Source organism: Aotus nancymaae, unplaced genomic scaffold, assembly GCF_030222135.1.
Source record: "Aotus nancymaae isolate 86718 unplaced genomic scaffold, 86718_ANA_hifiasm-v0.15.2.pri h1tg000014l, whole genome shotgun sequence".
In the NCBI taxonomy this organism is placed as follows: Eukaryota; Metazoa; Chordata; class Mammalia; order Primates; family Aotidae; genus Aotus; species Aotus nancymaae.
In genome coordinates this window covers 66,744,796-66,762,547 of record NW_026988425.1, presented here as the reverse complement: position 1 = coordinate 66,762,547, position 17,752 = coordinate 66,744,796, and the positions used below count along the sequence as shown (strand labels likewise).

General features: G+C 41.7%; 1 long non-coding RNA gene across 2 annotated transcripts in view; it reads left to right on the top strand.

Annotated features, from left to right (window-relative positions):
• The window catches only part of LOC105723913 (uncharacterized), a 184,069-nt gene extending 176,674 nt beyond the window's left edge, over nt 1-7,395 (top strand). For both annotated transcript variants that reach the window (XR_001108924.2, XR_001108923.2), the window contains one exon: nt 7,007-7,395. This is a non-coding gene — a long non-coding RNA (uncharacterized LOC105723913). The remainder of the gene's footprint in view (nt 1-7,006) is intronic.
• Nucleotides 7,396-17,752: the final 10,357 nt, after the last annotated feature.

Genomic DNA, 17,752 nt, shown 5'->3' with positions numbered 1-17,752 from the left:
CCTTCCCACTCCTGTGCAGCACTGGCTTATTAACCTACACACCACGTGACCCTTGACTTCTGTGGAGGGATGAATTGTGTCTTCCCAAAGAAGTCCTAGCCCCAGTACCTCAGAATGTGATGTATTTGGAGAGAAGATCTTTACAGAGGCGATCAAGTTAAAAAGAGGTCTCTAGGGTGGGCTCGAATCCAGTATGACTGGTGTTCTTATGAAAAGGGGAAATTTGGGGACAAACCCACACACGGGGAGAACACCATGTGAAAGACAAAGGCAGGGGCTGGGGAGATGCTTATATGTACTAAGGAAAGTCAAAGATGGCACACATCTTTGAACATCAAATATGACACCTTGGCATTTGAGAAAACAGCTAAAGCAGGAATCCCACTGTCACCTTCCCTTAGCTCTTCTCTCCAGAAGTAGGTCATAAAATCTAGAAAAAATTTTCTGACCTTTTTCTGCAGCAGGTCATAAGATTCTTATGTCAGAGGTACCCTCCCTATAGCTGGAGGAAAGCAACATCCTTATCTCTGAGGACAGGGACAGAAGAATCTGAACAAACAGACAGTGTTAAATTTACCCCCATTTATTACCCTTAGGTCACACCTCCTTTGTCTAATCATACTTCTCCACAATTATCACTTCTTCACCAAACTTAGGATAACATTACAGATGTTTTTCTGTTTCTTTGGGTCTTCATTTCCAAAGGTTCTTATGCTGTGTAAAACTTATATTAAATAAATTTGCCATGCTTTTCTCCTGTTAATCTGTCTTTTGTTATAGGGGCCACAGTCATGAATCCAAGAGAGGAAGAAAAGATATTTCTTGTCCCCTGAAGACTTCTAGCTTTCAGGACAGTGAGATAATAAATTTCTGTTGTTTACCCACCCTGTCTATGATACTTAATTACAGTAGTCCTACCAAACTGATACTATATTAGTTAAATAACTTGGAATTCTCTAGTTGACTTTGTCTTTCTCATTATGGTTTTTCCTCCCCTCTTCCCCTTGCCTTCCACTCTAATACTGGATTAGGTCTTGCTCTGGAGCCAGATCAGTCAACTCATAGTTCTGCCATTTACTAGTTGTGTGTCCATAAACAATTTGTGCCTTTGTTTCTCCATTTATAAAATGGGAATAATAAGAGTAACACCTTCTTCTTAGAATAAAGGAAATAATTGATGTAAGTCACCTAAAATAGTGCCTGCCTTGAATGGCAGAAGTTCCCAATCACTGTGCACGATTCAAGTATGTGGATGTCAAATATACTGAGTGTCTACTCTGGACAAACCCAGTGGTGTCAGTACTGAAGGAATAGATTCCAGATTAATAGGAGACATTGTTTCTGTTCAGCTGTTTCACTCCTGGGATTTATGATGTAACTGGGGACATAAGACACTTGGAGGAAACAGTTCAGGATGCAAGGCGTGGTGTGATGTATGGAGGATCACAGGATCAGCATGCTGGCTTAGGCAAGTGTTTTTGACCCCGACAGCACCTGAGAACCACTGAGGGTGCTTTAAAAATAGACCACTGCCTGGGCCCTTTCCCTAGACCCGTTAAACAGAATATCTGAATCTTGAATTAATTGGTGAACCTCTGTGTGCCTCCATTTCCTCATCTGCAAAGTTAGGGCAATTACTTTACTTCAACTCTATTGCTGTGAAAATAAAATGAGTGAATTCACGTAAATGCTTGTAATAGTGCCTGCCACATAATAAACACTAAATACATGTGAGCTCTCATTGGTGAATAAGTATTCAAATATTAATACCTAGTAGACTCTGCTGCGGCTTTTCAGAATGTTGATGTCTATTCACTTGGAAAACTCTGAGTGGCTTTCTCCATTGCCCTTGTCATTTGGAGTGCTTAAAACTGGTGGTCTGTGTTGGGCAGCATAGGAGGACTAGGTTCTTCCGTTGTTGACTTAAGTTGGTGCACACAGCGTAGAGACGTTTTAAAGGAATACTGCAGTCAACAACTCCACAAATAATTCTGCAGAAACACAAAGACGAGCTGGCTGGGCCAGTAGAGCAAAGGAAATATGGGTTCTCTGGTAGATTCTGGAAGAAAAGTGATCCCAGAGCATGAAGGTTTAGGATATTAATGACAACTGGCCTTTGCTAAGCACTGGGCCTTCTCCAATGGGCCTATACATGGATTATTTTTTAAATTCTTACACCAAATGGATGGTTGCTAGCATCCATTCCGACGTTACAGATGAGGGATGAAGGCCCAGAGGGGTTAAGTAACTTGCCTGAAGGTGGTAGAGAAATGATTTAAATCCAGGCTGTCTCCAGATCTGCTCTCTTAACCACAGCATCACAACCTCTGGACCCATGTGGGAGACCCTGTGGCTGAATCTGCAGGTGGGTCACCTCAGATTCATCCTTCTATTCATCCTATTTTTCTTCTGCTTTGATCACCTCCTCTTAAAGAGGGAAGGATTCCCATCCTAGGGATGTAGGCATGGCTGAAGGAGACACGATACCTGACACTGGACAGATGGAACAGACAGCGGTTTATTTGTACATACGTCCACTCAAAGTCCAGGGAGGAGGACATCTCATGCTGTGCAGGGCCACATGGCTGCTGCACTTGGGAACGGAGGGAACAAACAGAGGGAGGTAAGCTTTGCAATATCAGGAGAGTGGTGTGCCCCCTGGTTTGTGAGGGAGAATGTGGTTACCTCGTTTGAATAATTCTTTGGTCTGGTAGGGAACTGAAACCTACTAGAGGTAAGCAGGAACTGTACCTGGCTGCTGCTTCTTTGTCTTGTCTTTCTCTCTCTTTCTTTCTTTCTTTTTCTTTCTTTCTTCTTTTCTTTCTTTCCCTCTTCTTTCTTTCTTTTTCTCTTTTTCTTTCTCTATCTCTCCTTTCTCTCTCTCTCTCTCTCTCTCCTCTCTCTTTCAGACAGAGTCTTGCTCTTGTTGCCTCCACCTCCTGAGTTCAAGGGATTCTCCTGCCCCTCCAGAGTGGCTGGGATTACAGGTGCCTGCCACCACGCCTGCCTAATTTTTGTATTTTTAGTAGAGACAGGGTTTTGCCATGTTGGCCAGGCTGGTCTTGAACTCCTGACCTCAGGTGATCTGCCCACCTCAGCCTCCCAAAGTGCTGGGATTACAGGTGTAAGCCACCATGCCTGGCCTCTTTTATTTTTTATTTATTTATTTTTTTAAAGACAATGCCACTCAGGCTGGAGTGCAGTGGTACAATCATAGCTGACAGCTCACTGCAGCCTCAAACTCCTCGGCCCAACTGATCCTACCATCTCAGCCTCTGAGTAGATGGGACTACAGGTGCATCCCACCATGCTCTACCTGACCTCTTTGATAAAGAATGTTGTTTGGCTAGAAAACCTTATCCTTGGGAGCAGAGTGAGGAGGGGAACTTGCATCTAGGCCATTGGGGGCCTGCCATATTTTGCTAGATGTCAAGGCAGCATATAATATTGGGGGTTGACTTTAGGTCTCATATCATACCTTCTTTTGTCTTCATCCTTTTCTCCACTTCCTGTACTTTCCTTTTCTCTCCTCTTACTCTCAGGCAACGAGTTTAAGGTCAAAGACACAGGCCTGGGCTCAAATTCTAGCCCTACCACTGACCAGCTGTGCAGTTATAGATGAGGTTCTCAAGATCTCTTGGCTTCTGCTTTCTTATTCCTAGAAATCAGAAAATATGTCGCTTTAAAATGCATCTGTTTTGAGATCTAAATGGAAGCCTGAAAATCACTTTTATCACAGTGGAAAGTGATCAGTAAATGCCAGCCATGCTCATTTAAATGGCCTAACTCTGGTGGTGACATTTGGGGCCAAAGGGTAGCTCTTGATGGCTGGGTCTGAGAGCCCACTTCAGGATGAGGCAGTGTCAGCTCTGTGAAGGTGACAGGATTGGGCCTGAGCTCTTAGAAACTTGGCCTCAATAAGATTCTAGCTGAGGTATCTTTTCTTTCTCAAGAATCTCCAGGGCTTAGGCCAGCACAGCCTGTGCACTCATGCTTTGAAAAAAAACAAAAACCCAAAATCAAACAGAAAAGCACAGCAACAAGAGCTGTTTGGGCCCGCATGTTACTCTCTTATCTCCTACCGTTGGCCTGTGCCAGTACAATCAATTGTTCCACTGTCCCATTTGGTAACTTGGAAACTGTTTGTGCTGAGGATCTATGATAAGCATTTTGGCTGGAACTAACGTCCTTTTGGAGGTGAGGAGGGAGAAAAGGAAAGCAAGGTGACCTGGCTGGGGACAGGCAATTCTCTAAAGGCCAACATAAAGGGATTGAGTTCTTGAAAGCAGGTAACTAGAAAGAAAATATTGTTCTACCTCCTTCTTTTTTCTTTATTTTCTGGGCTCACATTTCTAAGATCTTTAATTTTCAAAACTTAAACAAGAAAGTATATTAATCTTAAATGTCTCCCATTAATCACTAAGTCTAGCCCAGTGACGAGAGATAGATGACTCACTTCCACAGTTGATTTCTTGGTAATGGTGGGTCAAGGTTTGCCCCTCTGTTTCCCCTCCTGTCTCACTAATGGAGAAAGCTTCCCCTTAGGAAGTACCCATCCTGGAGCAATTTGTCAAGGGAAAATTGCAGACGGGAATAGCCACTGACATGGAAATATTTCTCGTAGGGAAACAAGTGAGTAGCACAGCATAGTGATGATAAGCGTAGGCCCTGCCTTTGAGAGTTGTTGTAGGGTTAAATTACAGAATTAAACAAAGCAAATAATTCAGTGTGTGACATAGTTAGTAGGTCTGCAATGAACAGAGAATACTTACTACACCCCTTTATGTGCCAGACACTGTACTGAGGACTTTCCTTTGCCATCATTTGAACCTCATCGTATTTTATTGACCGAGCTATTATTTCCCTCTGGTTTACAAATGGGGAAACCGAGATGCTACATGATTTGCTCAAGATCACACAGCTAGTAAGAGACAGAACCAGGAGTTGTACCCATGTCATCTGACTCTGAAGCGCATGTTCCAACCACTACACATCCTGCCCTCTCACTATGAAGCAGGAGGCAAAATGAGCTTGCTGCCATGAGGACAGAACCCAGGCTATTGTCCTGTATGTTATGTTGTAGAGTGAAGTATCCTCTTCTACCCCAGTGACCACTGGGGTCCCTATAAGCAAATTAGGGGTAATTGAGCCATGAGGAATAAATCTAGCCACTCCACTGCTTTTGCTGACTAATACTCAAGTTCTTTTCTAGAAACTTGAAATTCCACAATATTAGTAAGGAAGAATAAGAGGTTGCTTTGAGTTCCCCAGGCAGCATGCCAAAGGTTAAGATGCTCTTTAAAAAATTTTAAAGCGTTGCCCTTTTTGACCCTGACAAATCTCATTCCATAAATGTCAGATAAGCTGCTCTGTCAGACAGCAGGTGGTCTGTCCCCAACTCCCTGTCAGTGCCGGGCCCTGGCAAAGCCAGGAGGTTGTGCTGTGGGTTCTACGGAGGTGCCTGGCCAGATGTGGATGCCCTGGAGCTTGGGGGAGGGCTTCCAGCGTGTGGGGCAGGAGGCAGTGCTGAAGGACAGCTTCAAATTCTGGGAATACTTCAAGCAGTGAAAAGGCAAGTCTATTTTCATATGGTTGAAGACAGCCCTACCCTCTAAGACCATTTACAAATGTGAGTCTGGCAGTTTCTATGAAATGCCTGTGTCCCCAACTGGCAGAATCTAGAAAAACCCCATGGGGTTGGGATGACCCGATTTGCTGACTCCGAAGCCAGGCTTTGGTCATCATGCAGGCAATTCTGTCTTCACACAGTTGCATGTGGGTGAGGCTGGAGCAGACAGCATGTTCTGGGACACCTTAATGATGTCAGGATGCTTTTCATTGCTCATCTATCACGTAACAGCTCAGATTTGCAATGTGCTACCCGCGTTCTCCCTTTAGCACAGACAATGCGTTCTTTCAACAGTGTGCGGCTCCGTGGGAAGGGCTGTGCTGAAAGTGAAGTAGTGGGGCCCGCAGCTGCCCCTCTGGGGAGGAGGGGTATGGGGGCAGGTGGGGACCAGATGCCTGGCCACAGCCAAGCTGGGGATGAGCACATGGAACAGCCACTTCTGGTTCCATTTACTCATTTCTCTGTGCTGAAAGGTGTCATATAAATGCTAAGTAGAACACAGAGAGATGGGGCCTATCTATTTGCATTTCATCTAATGTGAGCAGATGCAGATAGAAAAGAGGCTTAGCCATGGCCGTTCACCTGCCCCGCTAGGCCTGCCGTCTTCCATTCATTTCAATGCCGCCTGCGTCAGTTCCGCTCCAGCGCTGCAGCAGACATGGCATGGGGTGCAAAAGGGGCACATGCCCTCTGTCCTCAGTGGGTTTGCAAAACTTGTGAAAGAGACAGGTTTAACCACAGGAACCATCTAAGGGCAATACAATCCAGCATATGGCTCAGTGGTAAGTCATGGGGAACAGATGAAATGCTGGAGGAGGTCGCGGAAGAGAGGACCATGCGTGGATGGGCAGGAATTCTTCTTAGGGGAAAAGGACTGGACTTGCCCTGTGAAGCTGGCAGGGGTAGAGAGGTAAAGATGGTGACTGTTGATGGTTTATGCCCTTTGCCAGATCCTCACATCTGCTATTCTGCTGACATACTCCCCTCCTCTCTTTCAATGGTTGGGTCCCCCTCATCAATTATGATTTGGCTTAAAAGACTTCCAGGAAGCCTTCCTCAACTATTCTAAGTAGCAGCCCTCTGCACTGCATTATTCTCTATCACAGTATCCGATTTTTTCCTCCCTCTGCTTAATATAATATGTAATTAGATATTTGCTTGTTGCAGTCTTCCCCATTGGATTTCAGCCACCACACGCAGTCAGGGGCCCCTATGCCTGTTTCATTCACTATTGTATTCACAGACATGCACAATGCCTAGAGCCTAAGAGGTGCTCAGTAAATACTTGTTGAATGAATGAGTGACATTTGAGGAAAGCCTCATTTAACAAATGTATTTGTTGGCTAGTTGAATCCAAGCTCTTGTTTTATATTCCAGAAAGAAAACCGACAGATTCCATTGATCTGGCGTGGAGCTGGATGGATGTCTTTCGGGAAGAAGAGTTTTCATTAAAGCACAACCACAACAAAGCAAGAAAAAACAGCACTTGATGTAAGCATGCCAGTCCAGTCCACATGTTAAGAAACAGAATAAAAAGAAATAAAAATTGGTAAACAATTGCAAGTCATACCAAGGCCCTGCATAAATGTGACTTGCTATGATGCATAATACAATACATGGCATTTTAGTCTTGGACCCTGTCCAACATGGTTTATTACTGGGTGAATCTTGTTAAAACCCAACTTCACCTAAAATTTGATCCCTAGATATGAACCCAGAGGATGGTGTCACAGGGAGTTTCCAATACGGTTTTAAGTAAGGAGCTGTGGAGTTCTCATTTCATCCTCTTCAAAACTTCTTGTTTTGAATGAATGAGTAGTCTGCATTATTCTCCTTTTTTTAAAAAAAACAATTGTTTTGCTTGGTGAAGACCAGAAGAATCACGCCAGCTCTACTGCAGGAGAGAAGTACATTTTTAAAAATAAATATCCTTGACTATACAGTTGATTGCCTTTTTATTCAAATTGGATCTGAGCAATATACAATTTTAATTGTGGAAATTAGATGCTGCAAATCAGAAATAGCCTTACATCTCTAGAGTTAACAAAAATGATCTTCCTTTACTTATGTAAAATTTCATTTGGAAAAAGACAGGGAAAAGAGAGCAAAGAGATGGAGTAAAAAGATGTGCATTTGTCACGGTGGCTCTGTGCAATCAGTATTTCGATAACCATATTTTATACAAACCAACAAAGCCAGAGAGTCAAGGTGTTTTAGAAATTACTCCTCCCCACTCCTCCACCCCCACATTCCACTACTGGGAGTCAAATTGTCTGTGGAAAAATACATCCTAATATTGAAAACAGTCTTCTGATTAAACTATGGCATATTCTTGAAGCTGCCATGCAGGAGTCTTTCTCAAGAGTTTAAAAATTCTACAGATCAAGTGCTTTATGATTTACAGAATAGGAAAAATAATGCTGGTGGTTTGAGCTGAAAAGCACTTTGTCAGGACTGCCTAGGATCTTCTTAATATTGACAAAGAAGAATGACTCATATTTCTAACCATTATGGTTGGGTGGGGGTAAGGGTCGAAACCTGAGCTCTATGAGATTCTGGTTCCTAGACCAGCTCGTCCCCACTGTTTTCTGGGCTGAGTCTATACTCAGACAGAGGAGAGGTAACTGCTATAGTCAAACTCAGGACTGCTGTGAAGGATCTATTTTTTCTTTCTTTTTATTTATTTATTTTTTGAGATAAGGTGTCACTCTTTCACTCAGGTTGGAGGCAGTGGCGTGATCACAGCTCACTGCAGCATTGACCTCCTGGGCTTCGGTGATCCTCCCATTTCAGCCTCCCTAGAAGCTGGGACTACAGGTGTATAACACCACAACCAGTTAATTTTGTCTGTGTATATTTTTTGTAGAGACACGGTTTCTCTATGTTACCCAGGCTGGTCTAGAACTCCTGGGCTCAAGTGATCTGCCTGTCTTGATCTCCCAAAGTGCCTGGATTATAGGTGTGAGCCACCACGCCAGGCTGGGATCTATTTCTTTTGTACCCTGGTTTATTTCAGGGTGTTGTAAGCGGGACACTGATCAACCCTCACATTCTCTACCTACGGTGTATAAAGCTGTGCTGAGGGGCCCTTTTCTCAGAGCCAGACTCTAAACTTGGATAGGTACAGATACCCAGATGCTGTAAAGTACTGTAGAGTACAGATCATTATATAGTATGAATATGATCATTTCCAAAAAGCAATGTGATTTTAAAACTTGCTTTATTGCCTAAGCTCTGGAACAGATTTTTTTTTCTGTCTTTTTTGTATACCTGTGTTATCTTGGTCAATTTAAATTAATAAGAATGATGGTTATGAATAATGTGTTGTCATTGACATTTACTTGGATGTCAGAGAATGGCTGTCAGCAGTGGGGATATCTGTGCGGATGCAGAACCCGGGACTCATTTTTTCTTACTGCCTTTAGAATTTATTCTTCCTTCTATGACAGAGAATGCACTGTAAACAGGTAGATCTCTCAGTCATGCAAGTGGAATCTCCAGTGTGGAAATCAAAGAGACCATATGCCTTCTAGCTTACCTTCCTGAAGAACTGTCAGACACTTCACAAACTTTTAGGCTTGTGTCCAGCATCAGAACAACAGGAATTACATGAGTAGATAGAAGGCATCAGGCTCTAGCATGCATTATTTAAAGCAGAGAATTAAACGGAAAGAAAACCGAGAAGAGAAAAATAAATTGATGAAATAGCATAGAAGACTGAGAAACAGATCAGTACACATATGTTACTTAGACATGTATGTTAAAAGGGGTATTAAAAATCAGTGGGGAAAAGATAACTTACTAAATTAATGGTAAATTAATGGGATTAGAAAAATTTCCATGGAGAAAAAAATTATTGGATTCCTTCCTCATACCACACACAGAAATAAACATAAGAAACAATAAAATAACAAGAACAAAATATTGAATTTCTTCACTGCTTCTAGAATGAGAAAACTCTGTAAAATACCAATCAGTGCATCCTATAAAGAAAAATATTTATTCATTTGACTATATAAAATTTAAAATTTTTATATGGCAGAAGAAAGGAAGGATGATGGGGCGGGGGGAGAATTTGTACCAGGTTTTATAGGCAAAGGATTAATGTCCAATCTATATAAAGGAAGAGGGTGGGAGGAGGGTGAGGACTAGAACACTACTTATTGGGTTCTATGCTGATTACCTGGGTGACAAAATTATCTGTACAGCAAACCCCTGTGACACACAATTTACCCATGCAAGAAACCTGCACATGTACCCCCTGAACCTAAAATAAAAGTTGGAAAGAAAAAAAGAAAGGGAAATGTACACATTTAAAAAAAGAGAGAATACATTAAAAAGAAGCCACTTTAAAAATAAGCAAAGAGCAGAGAAAGAATTCAAACAAGAATAAATTCAAATGGCAAATAAACACATTAAAAAAACTTTCTACCTTATTAATAATCAGCAAAATGCAAATAAAACGAGGTACCCTTTTATATCCAACAAACTGGCAAAATCAAAATGGTTAATGACATAAAATATTGGTGAGAAGTGGGAGTTTACATTAGCTTATTAGTACAGTTCATGAATGTAGTCAACTTTCGAGAGCAATCAGTAGTTTTTAGTAAAATCTTTGATAGGTATGATGTATGACTCAGCATTTCTACCCCTAGGTCTCCTTGTTTGTAGAGGTGAAGAACTGGACACATCCCAAGCGTCTAGTCAATATAGAAGAGGAGTGGTTTTCAAAATATTTAGCAGTAAAATAGGTACAGGCACCAACCAATCAGAACATAAGCTGGTCACAGAGTGGGGCAGGGTCCTGCCAGATGGGGGCAGAGTGTTTGGGGCAATATTTTAATAATAGGAATGGCTCTCCTGGTGAGGATGCCTGAATTTGCCTGGGTTATTTACAGTGGAGGTCAAGGGGACGGATTCTGGATTCAGATCTTTTGGCGTTGAATTCTAGCTCTGTTGCTTAAGAGCTGTGAAACCTTGGGCTGATTCCTATTTCTGTCTTGCTTTAGTTTCTTCCTTATATACAACAGGGATTATAACAATCTCTTCCTCAAAGACTTGTTATGATGATAGATAATACATAAAAAGCTTTTAGAATACTTTCTGGCACACAATAAGCTCTCAATATATGTAGTAGGAAATTAGAAATGGATAAATAAAATGTACTGTATATTTATAGATAGAACATCCCATAGCAATTAGAATGAATGAACTGTATGCATTAATCTGGATTAAGTTCAAAAACAATGTTGAGTGAAAAAAGCTTCAAAAAGAACCATTTATATTATTTATGAATACGTATGAGAAATTAAAAGAGAAATATGGACCAGGGAGATACCCATCAAATTCATGATATTGATTATTTCTGGGGAGGAAGGGGAATGTGATTGGTGAGGAGTACAAATGGATTTCAATCTTCTCAGTAATTATCTAATAGTAAAAATTTCTAAAGCAAAATGACAAAAACATGATAATTTATTGAGTAGTGGTTTGACATTTATAATATTCTCTGAACTTTTCTGTATCTTTCATCTCTAAGAAAAAAAGAAAAAAGAAAGGAAGGGAAGAAAGGGAAAGAAAAAAGAGAAAGAGAGCAAGAGGTAGAAAGGAAGGAAGGAAGAAAGAAAAGAAGGAAGCGGGGAAGGGAGAAACAAAGAGAGAAAGGAAGGAAGGTGTTGGGCTAAGTATCAGGAGATCTGAGTACCAGTACCAGTTTTGCCTCTAATTAGCTATGTGACTTTGAGCCAATCTCTTAAATCTTTCTAGACTTCAGCTTCCTTCACTGGAAAATCAAGTTAAGAATAATATTTACCTTAAGGGAGTGTTTTTGAGAATTAAATGAGATTTGGGGGAAAGTTCTATAAATGCTAAAGCTCTACTCAAATGTTAGTCAAAATAAAATTGGGTTGGTGGATTAATAATTCCTGAGACTTCTGTAGCTCTGATGGCCTATGGCTAGTGGAGGTATTTTGAGGAAGAATCAGGGCAGTGTATACAAAGTCCTTAGCTCAGGGGCTGGCACCTGGCTTGGAGCAGAGACTGCTGGATGCGTACACAGTATCGATTTCTCCTTCCTCACTCACAGGCTCTGATTTTATTCCGGGTGGTGATGGGCCTAGATACAGAGACATATTTCCTAGCCTCCTGTAAATAGGAGTTGTTTGTCGGGTTTCCAGAAACCTTCAAAAATGCTGCCTCAGCTGGAAGAGCTACATTTTTTGCCTTTCCCTATTTCCTGGTTCTCTCCTGGAAAGCAGAAATGATGGCTGGCAGTCCAACAGCTATCTTGGACCATGAGGTGACCTTGAGGATGAAAACCATGTGTTAAATATGATGGCAAAGAAAGAGAAAAAAGCATCTGGTCTTCAGTAACTGTGGGTCTTCCATTACATCCTAGGGCTGCCCACCTCAAGACCTCTTTTATGTGGGGGAAAGATCAATCTGTATATCATTAAGTGACTTATGTGGGCTACTGTTAAATGCAGAGGAAACTATCCTAACTGATACATTTTTGTTATTCTGAAGATGCTTATTTTCTTCCTATGTCTTTTGACTAGAAAAATGGGTAAAAATGAAAATAATATTAAGGACACCTGTTGTTCTGCTAGCTATGCAAGGAGAGGAAGCCCTCAATTGCTCTCTCCCTTCCTCACCGACCTGTTTTGTTGCTATGAAGATTGTCAAGGGCATGCCTCCAGAGGAGACAAGCTCAGGGAAGGCTCTGCTGTGCACCAGTCCCATGGCCCCAGGCTGTCCTTGGCTCTCATTATGTCACTCACATTGGTGAGTAGGGGGAGCCCTTCCCCCTGGAGTCTGAGATGGCTGCATTGAACTTGTTACCCCTGGTCACACTCAAAGGCAAGATTACAAAAGAACACAAAAGAGCTCTGCCTAAAAGTGGAGAGGAGAAGAAAGAACATGATTCATGTTTGTCAAATCGTGCATTTATTATGTGATCCAAAGCTTTCTGTGGTCTGATACTGGAAATTGCAATTCATACTCTGTAGGAAAAATATTATACCAGTTACAAATGAATAGTAATCAATACTAACCAGTAAGCAAGACCTCAATCAAACTTTGGCCATACGGAGAGCTAGATGATCATTTTTAATGTAGCAGGGAGAAGAAAGAGAGACATAAGATGTTCCCCATAAGCTTTAGTAGTAAAGAGGACATAAAAGGAATTCATCAGCCCCTTGGAGCTATGTGTGATATGCAAGGTCCCAAATGAGAAATTCTCTGGAACTTAATGTGATAGTTCCAACAATTTCACCCAAGATACAGATGTTCTTAAGGAAGTGGGTTAAAAGCGGAATAAAAAAGAAGAAAAAAGAGACATAAAAATTCGGAGAAAGCAAAAGAGGGGAATATAAAGAAACGAAAGGAAAAAGGGAAGAAAAATAAAGGAAAGGAGAATGGACAAGGGAAAGAAAGAAAGAAAAAAGAATGAACAAAAGACAGAAAAGAGAAAGGAAGGAAAGAAGGAAGAAAGAAAGAAAAGGAAGGAAGTAACAAAGAGAGCAAAGCTTAGAAACCCTTCAATGAAACTTTCTCTACCTCCGAGTCAAATAAAAGCTCTTTCTTGGCACTGGGTTGGTGTTCAAGGTGTGATTACTTGAATTCAGGAAAGAGCCCGAGAGAGGTGTGTTTGTTCTACTGGGAGCGGTGGTACCCTTAGCATGTCTTCCTGCATTTATATGCAGCCAGGGAATTCCAGGCCATTTTCCATGGTGATCACTTTCAGGAGGTAACTCAAACCTCATTCCTGGGCAACCTCAGCTGAGTTTTAATCCTGATCCTACCATTTATGAGCAGTGGGCCATTGGGGAGGTCACTTAACTTCTTGTAGTCTGCTTTTCCTTACTTCCAAATCCTGGGATTATCACCCCTCCCTTGAAGGATTGTTGGGGAGAATGAAAGGACCATTGTGCATGAAAATTATTGGCAGAGGCCTTGACCCAGAGGAGCACTTCCATAAATGAGACGCCTGCCTCGTGACTTTCTTCTCCCTCACTCTGGTCAGATGTTATCGGAGGTGCCCTGGGCTGCATTGCTGAGATTCTCCCTGGCTCTGGGGTCATGGGTGAGAATAACAGGCAGAAGAGTGCCAAGGGCAGGGTATGGCATGGGGAGCTCCACTCAGTGCCAGCGATAGGGGTGCAAATCTGTAAAGAATTGAAAAACAACGATGAATCAACTAAAATGGGATCTGCTGTTTTTTTTTTTTCCCTTGAGACACGGTCTCACTCCCTTTGCCCAGGCTGGAGTACGGTGGCCCAATCACAGATGACTGTAGGCTTCACCTCCTAGGTTCAAGTGATCCTCCCACCTAAGCCTCCCGAGTAGCTGGGACTAGAGGCAGGCACCAACATGCCCAGCATATTTTTGTATTTTCTGTAGAGATGTGGGCTCACTATGTTGCTCAGGCTGGTCTTGAACTCCTAGGCTCAAGCAATCCACCCACCTTGGCCTCCCAATGTGTTACGATAACAGGCTTGAGCCACCACGCCCGGCCCCTTGCAATACCACATGCAGCCCCTGAGATCTGTTTTCTACTGGCACCGTGTACCCCCATTTCTAAATAATGTCATAATAAAAACTCTTCCCTGACAAATGATCTAAATGTGTAACAACAGCTGTGGTTACTGCTGTTTTAATGCTATATAGAGTCTTCAAATCAGCACATTAATTATTTACCTTTTAATAAATATGTCTTATATAGAAATTAATCCAGACACTTCCTGGTTATGTGAAAGTAAGTGTTTATTTGAAGAGTCAGTTCATAATGGCTTGGAATCCTCTGAGCTCGTGTTGCCTGCCGTTTGCTTCTTCAGTGCTTATTATGCTAAATACTCCTACAGATTTGAAAAAAACAATGATTGCAGAAGACAAGGAAACAAATTGAATTATCTCATTTCTGACACCCTAGGTGACTATTTTGAGTGTTTGTTTAAAATTTGAAATGGTAAAACATTGAAAATTTGTGTGGCATGAAATTCTTGTTAAGTGCAAATTTTAGTTCATACACAAAATACTTTTTTTTTTTTTTTGAGATGGAGTTTCACTCTTGTTGGCCAGGATGGAGTGCAATGGCACGATCTCGGCTCACCGCAACCTCTGCCTCTCTGGTTCAAGTGATTCTCCTGCCTCAGCCTCCTGAGTAGCTGGGATTACAGGCAGGTGTCACCGTGTCCGGTTAATTTTGTATTTTTAGTAGAGACGGGGTTTCTCCATATTGGTGAGGCTGGTCTCGAAATCCTGACCTCAGGTGATCTGCCCACCTTGGCCTCCCAAAGTGCTGGGAGGCCAAGCACTTTACATAAGTGCTTTACATAAAATATTTTACTGAATGTAAATAATAGCTTTAAAATGGAAATGCACTCTTCTTCTAAAATTATAGTTCTTTCAAAGCTAAATAATAAAGCCAGTAAATAAAATATTACCACAATTGCTTGATTTAATAGCTGCCTGACTTGTATTTTTTGTAGACATTTTGGTTTTATTAAAATTTACTTAGAAGTCACTGGACAATTCTTTATATAAAATAATACATTGTGAAGAAAGGATTACGGCTCATGCTGTAAGGTGGATATAAAACTCTTGAATAAATAGTTGTGCCTTTCTCTTTTATGTACGTATAATACATTTTCCCTCCCTTCCTTTCTTCCTTCCTTTTTTTCTTGCAAGACTATATGCATAAAAACACAGTAAAGAAAAATTTTCACTGCCTTTCCTGGCCACATTATTTTTAAATTTTATTTCCAATTATTGATAGAAATATTTTTGCTGAATAGAGGAGGAGGTATTAATGATGATCTGCTGTGGTTGTTAAATGCGGGAGATAGGCCACTGATAGTGGGTTCCCCTGTCTTGAGCACAGAACGCCCAAAAAGGCATGCAGGGACCAAAGCACAGGGTCTCTCAGTTGCTTGAAGAAAATATTTTCTCAGCTCAGGGCACTGATTTTCCACAGTCCTGTGAGCTCCAACCTTAAGGAAAATCGCAGCAGTAGTAGTCAAAACAAATAGCTTCTCCAGGCATCAGGCAGATATTTCCATCTTTTCCTTTCCCAAATGGCCCAGACTTAGACTTCCTTCAGTCTACTTCAGATGATCCAATAGTTGCACCTTAAAGTCAGCCTACTCTGCAAACCGTGCGGGCAGGAGCAGCCACGTTGTAATCTTTTCTCTGTAAAGTTCATTGATTTCTTCCGGTTGTACTGTGCAGTGCTTTTTTCCTAATGCCCTTTTGAGACTGAATTAAACTTTAATTCTAGCTGAAGAGGAAGCGCTGGGAGGGTTGGACAGCACTGCTGCACCATCAGTGAGACCACGGGGGAGTTAATTATGCTATAACTCTTTCGTGGCTTGGAGCTCATTACTTCCCCTCCCCCTCCCCACCTTCCCTTTAGAGCTGTTTAGTTTTTCCAGCTGAAGTTGCTCATTGCCTGGAAAAGTCCCCTAGGATCTAACTGCTTACCAAACAATAACTGGAGCTCTTTCTGTCCTGCTATAAATGCTCTCCTTCACTGGAAATGTTTCTTTTGATGATAAAAGCCTGGATTTGTATAGTCAGGGTAGTGCCTTCTGTCCCGCTGGACTGGGCCAGGTCAGGTGAGTGGTAAAATCATGGTGCAGTGTCATGGGGAGACAGCAGCTAATCTATTTCTCCAGCATGTCATTAACACAGGTAAACACAATCCACATCAAACCTGGTTTCTTTCTTAAAGGCCCTATTTATAGTCCATTAGTAGTTAGGGCGAGTGAGAACAAGGTTTTTGGTGGTAAGAATGCAATCCATCACAGTAATTAAATGGGTTTAAGTAGGGTACTAACCTGGAGAGTGCAAAGAGTTCTGACTTGACACATTAACCCCCCAGAATGAACAAAGGCAAGGAAAGATCCTGTCCACTGTCTTCCTCTGTCTTTCAGTCGGTTTCTGCTTTTAGGAACTCTCTCCATCTCTGTTTTCCTTCATATTCTGTCTCTCTTTAAATCTATTTCCCTGTATATTCCTTTCTTTGTTTTCCTAGCAGATTTCTCTCTCTCTCTTTTAACAAAACCCTTCTTCACTTTAACACTACAATATCTAATAGCTTAAGTAAATTTTTCCAGAAATTCAACAACAACAACAACAACAAAACAAAACAAAACAGAAAAACCTTTACCGTAGTGCCCCTACTTTCGGCATTTTACCTTTTAGGCATCTTGCCAACTCCAGCCAGAGTAATGCACTTGGCTATGCAATTAGATTTTTCATCAAGATTTCAGAGTGGTCCTGGTACTGCCTCACATCTCCCCTGCTCCCTGCTTTGGTTCAAGGGCAAAAATTCAAGCCACTCAGCTGATTAGATACCCCCACCCCTTTAACCCTCTCCCCTACTGAGAACGTGAGCTTCCCCATAAAATGCTGATCTTTGGTGCTTACAAAATAAGCAGCCAAAAGCAAGTCTCAAGCTCTGAGCATGTAATTTTTACCTGTACACCGAAGCATATCATGGACCCTAGGGCCAAGGTGCTGAGGCGCCAGGGATATCAGACTCATTTCACACAGCCTCCAGAAGCAGCTGCCTACAGAGGGCCCTGGCAGCTGTTTCATACACAGATCAGCAGCACACACTGGTTTAGGACGGGAAATGAAGAAGGGGCACCGTATCCAATTGCAGCCACAGGGGGCACCGAAGCAGGCAGGATGTAATTATCCTTGATGCATTTCTTTGCCTCCCAACTTCAAGGAAGTTTATAATTCCTCCTTACTTGAAAAATATAAAAAATTATATATGGTCATAATGGCAGCGAATGCTAGCTTCCAGAAACAGCTTTCATACTTGCCTCTGTGGAAGAGGTGACCCCAGGAGGGAGAATGCAAACACTAGCAACCACGTTTCTGAGGGCCTGGCTCCAGGCAGACAAGACAATGTGAGAATTTAGGGTCATCAAAAAACAATACCAAGTCAATTTATTTTTCATAAACATATATTTTACGCTACAGTAGTCATTGTGTACCAGAAAAAGACTATATACTTTTTTACCCTTCTACTACAGCAGCAGGCGTTACATTGATAAAGGAAGGTTATTTACCTAATAAATGACATTTAATGACTATAAATGACATGTTTTTCTT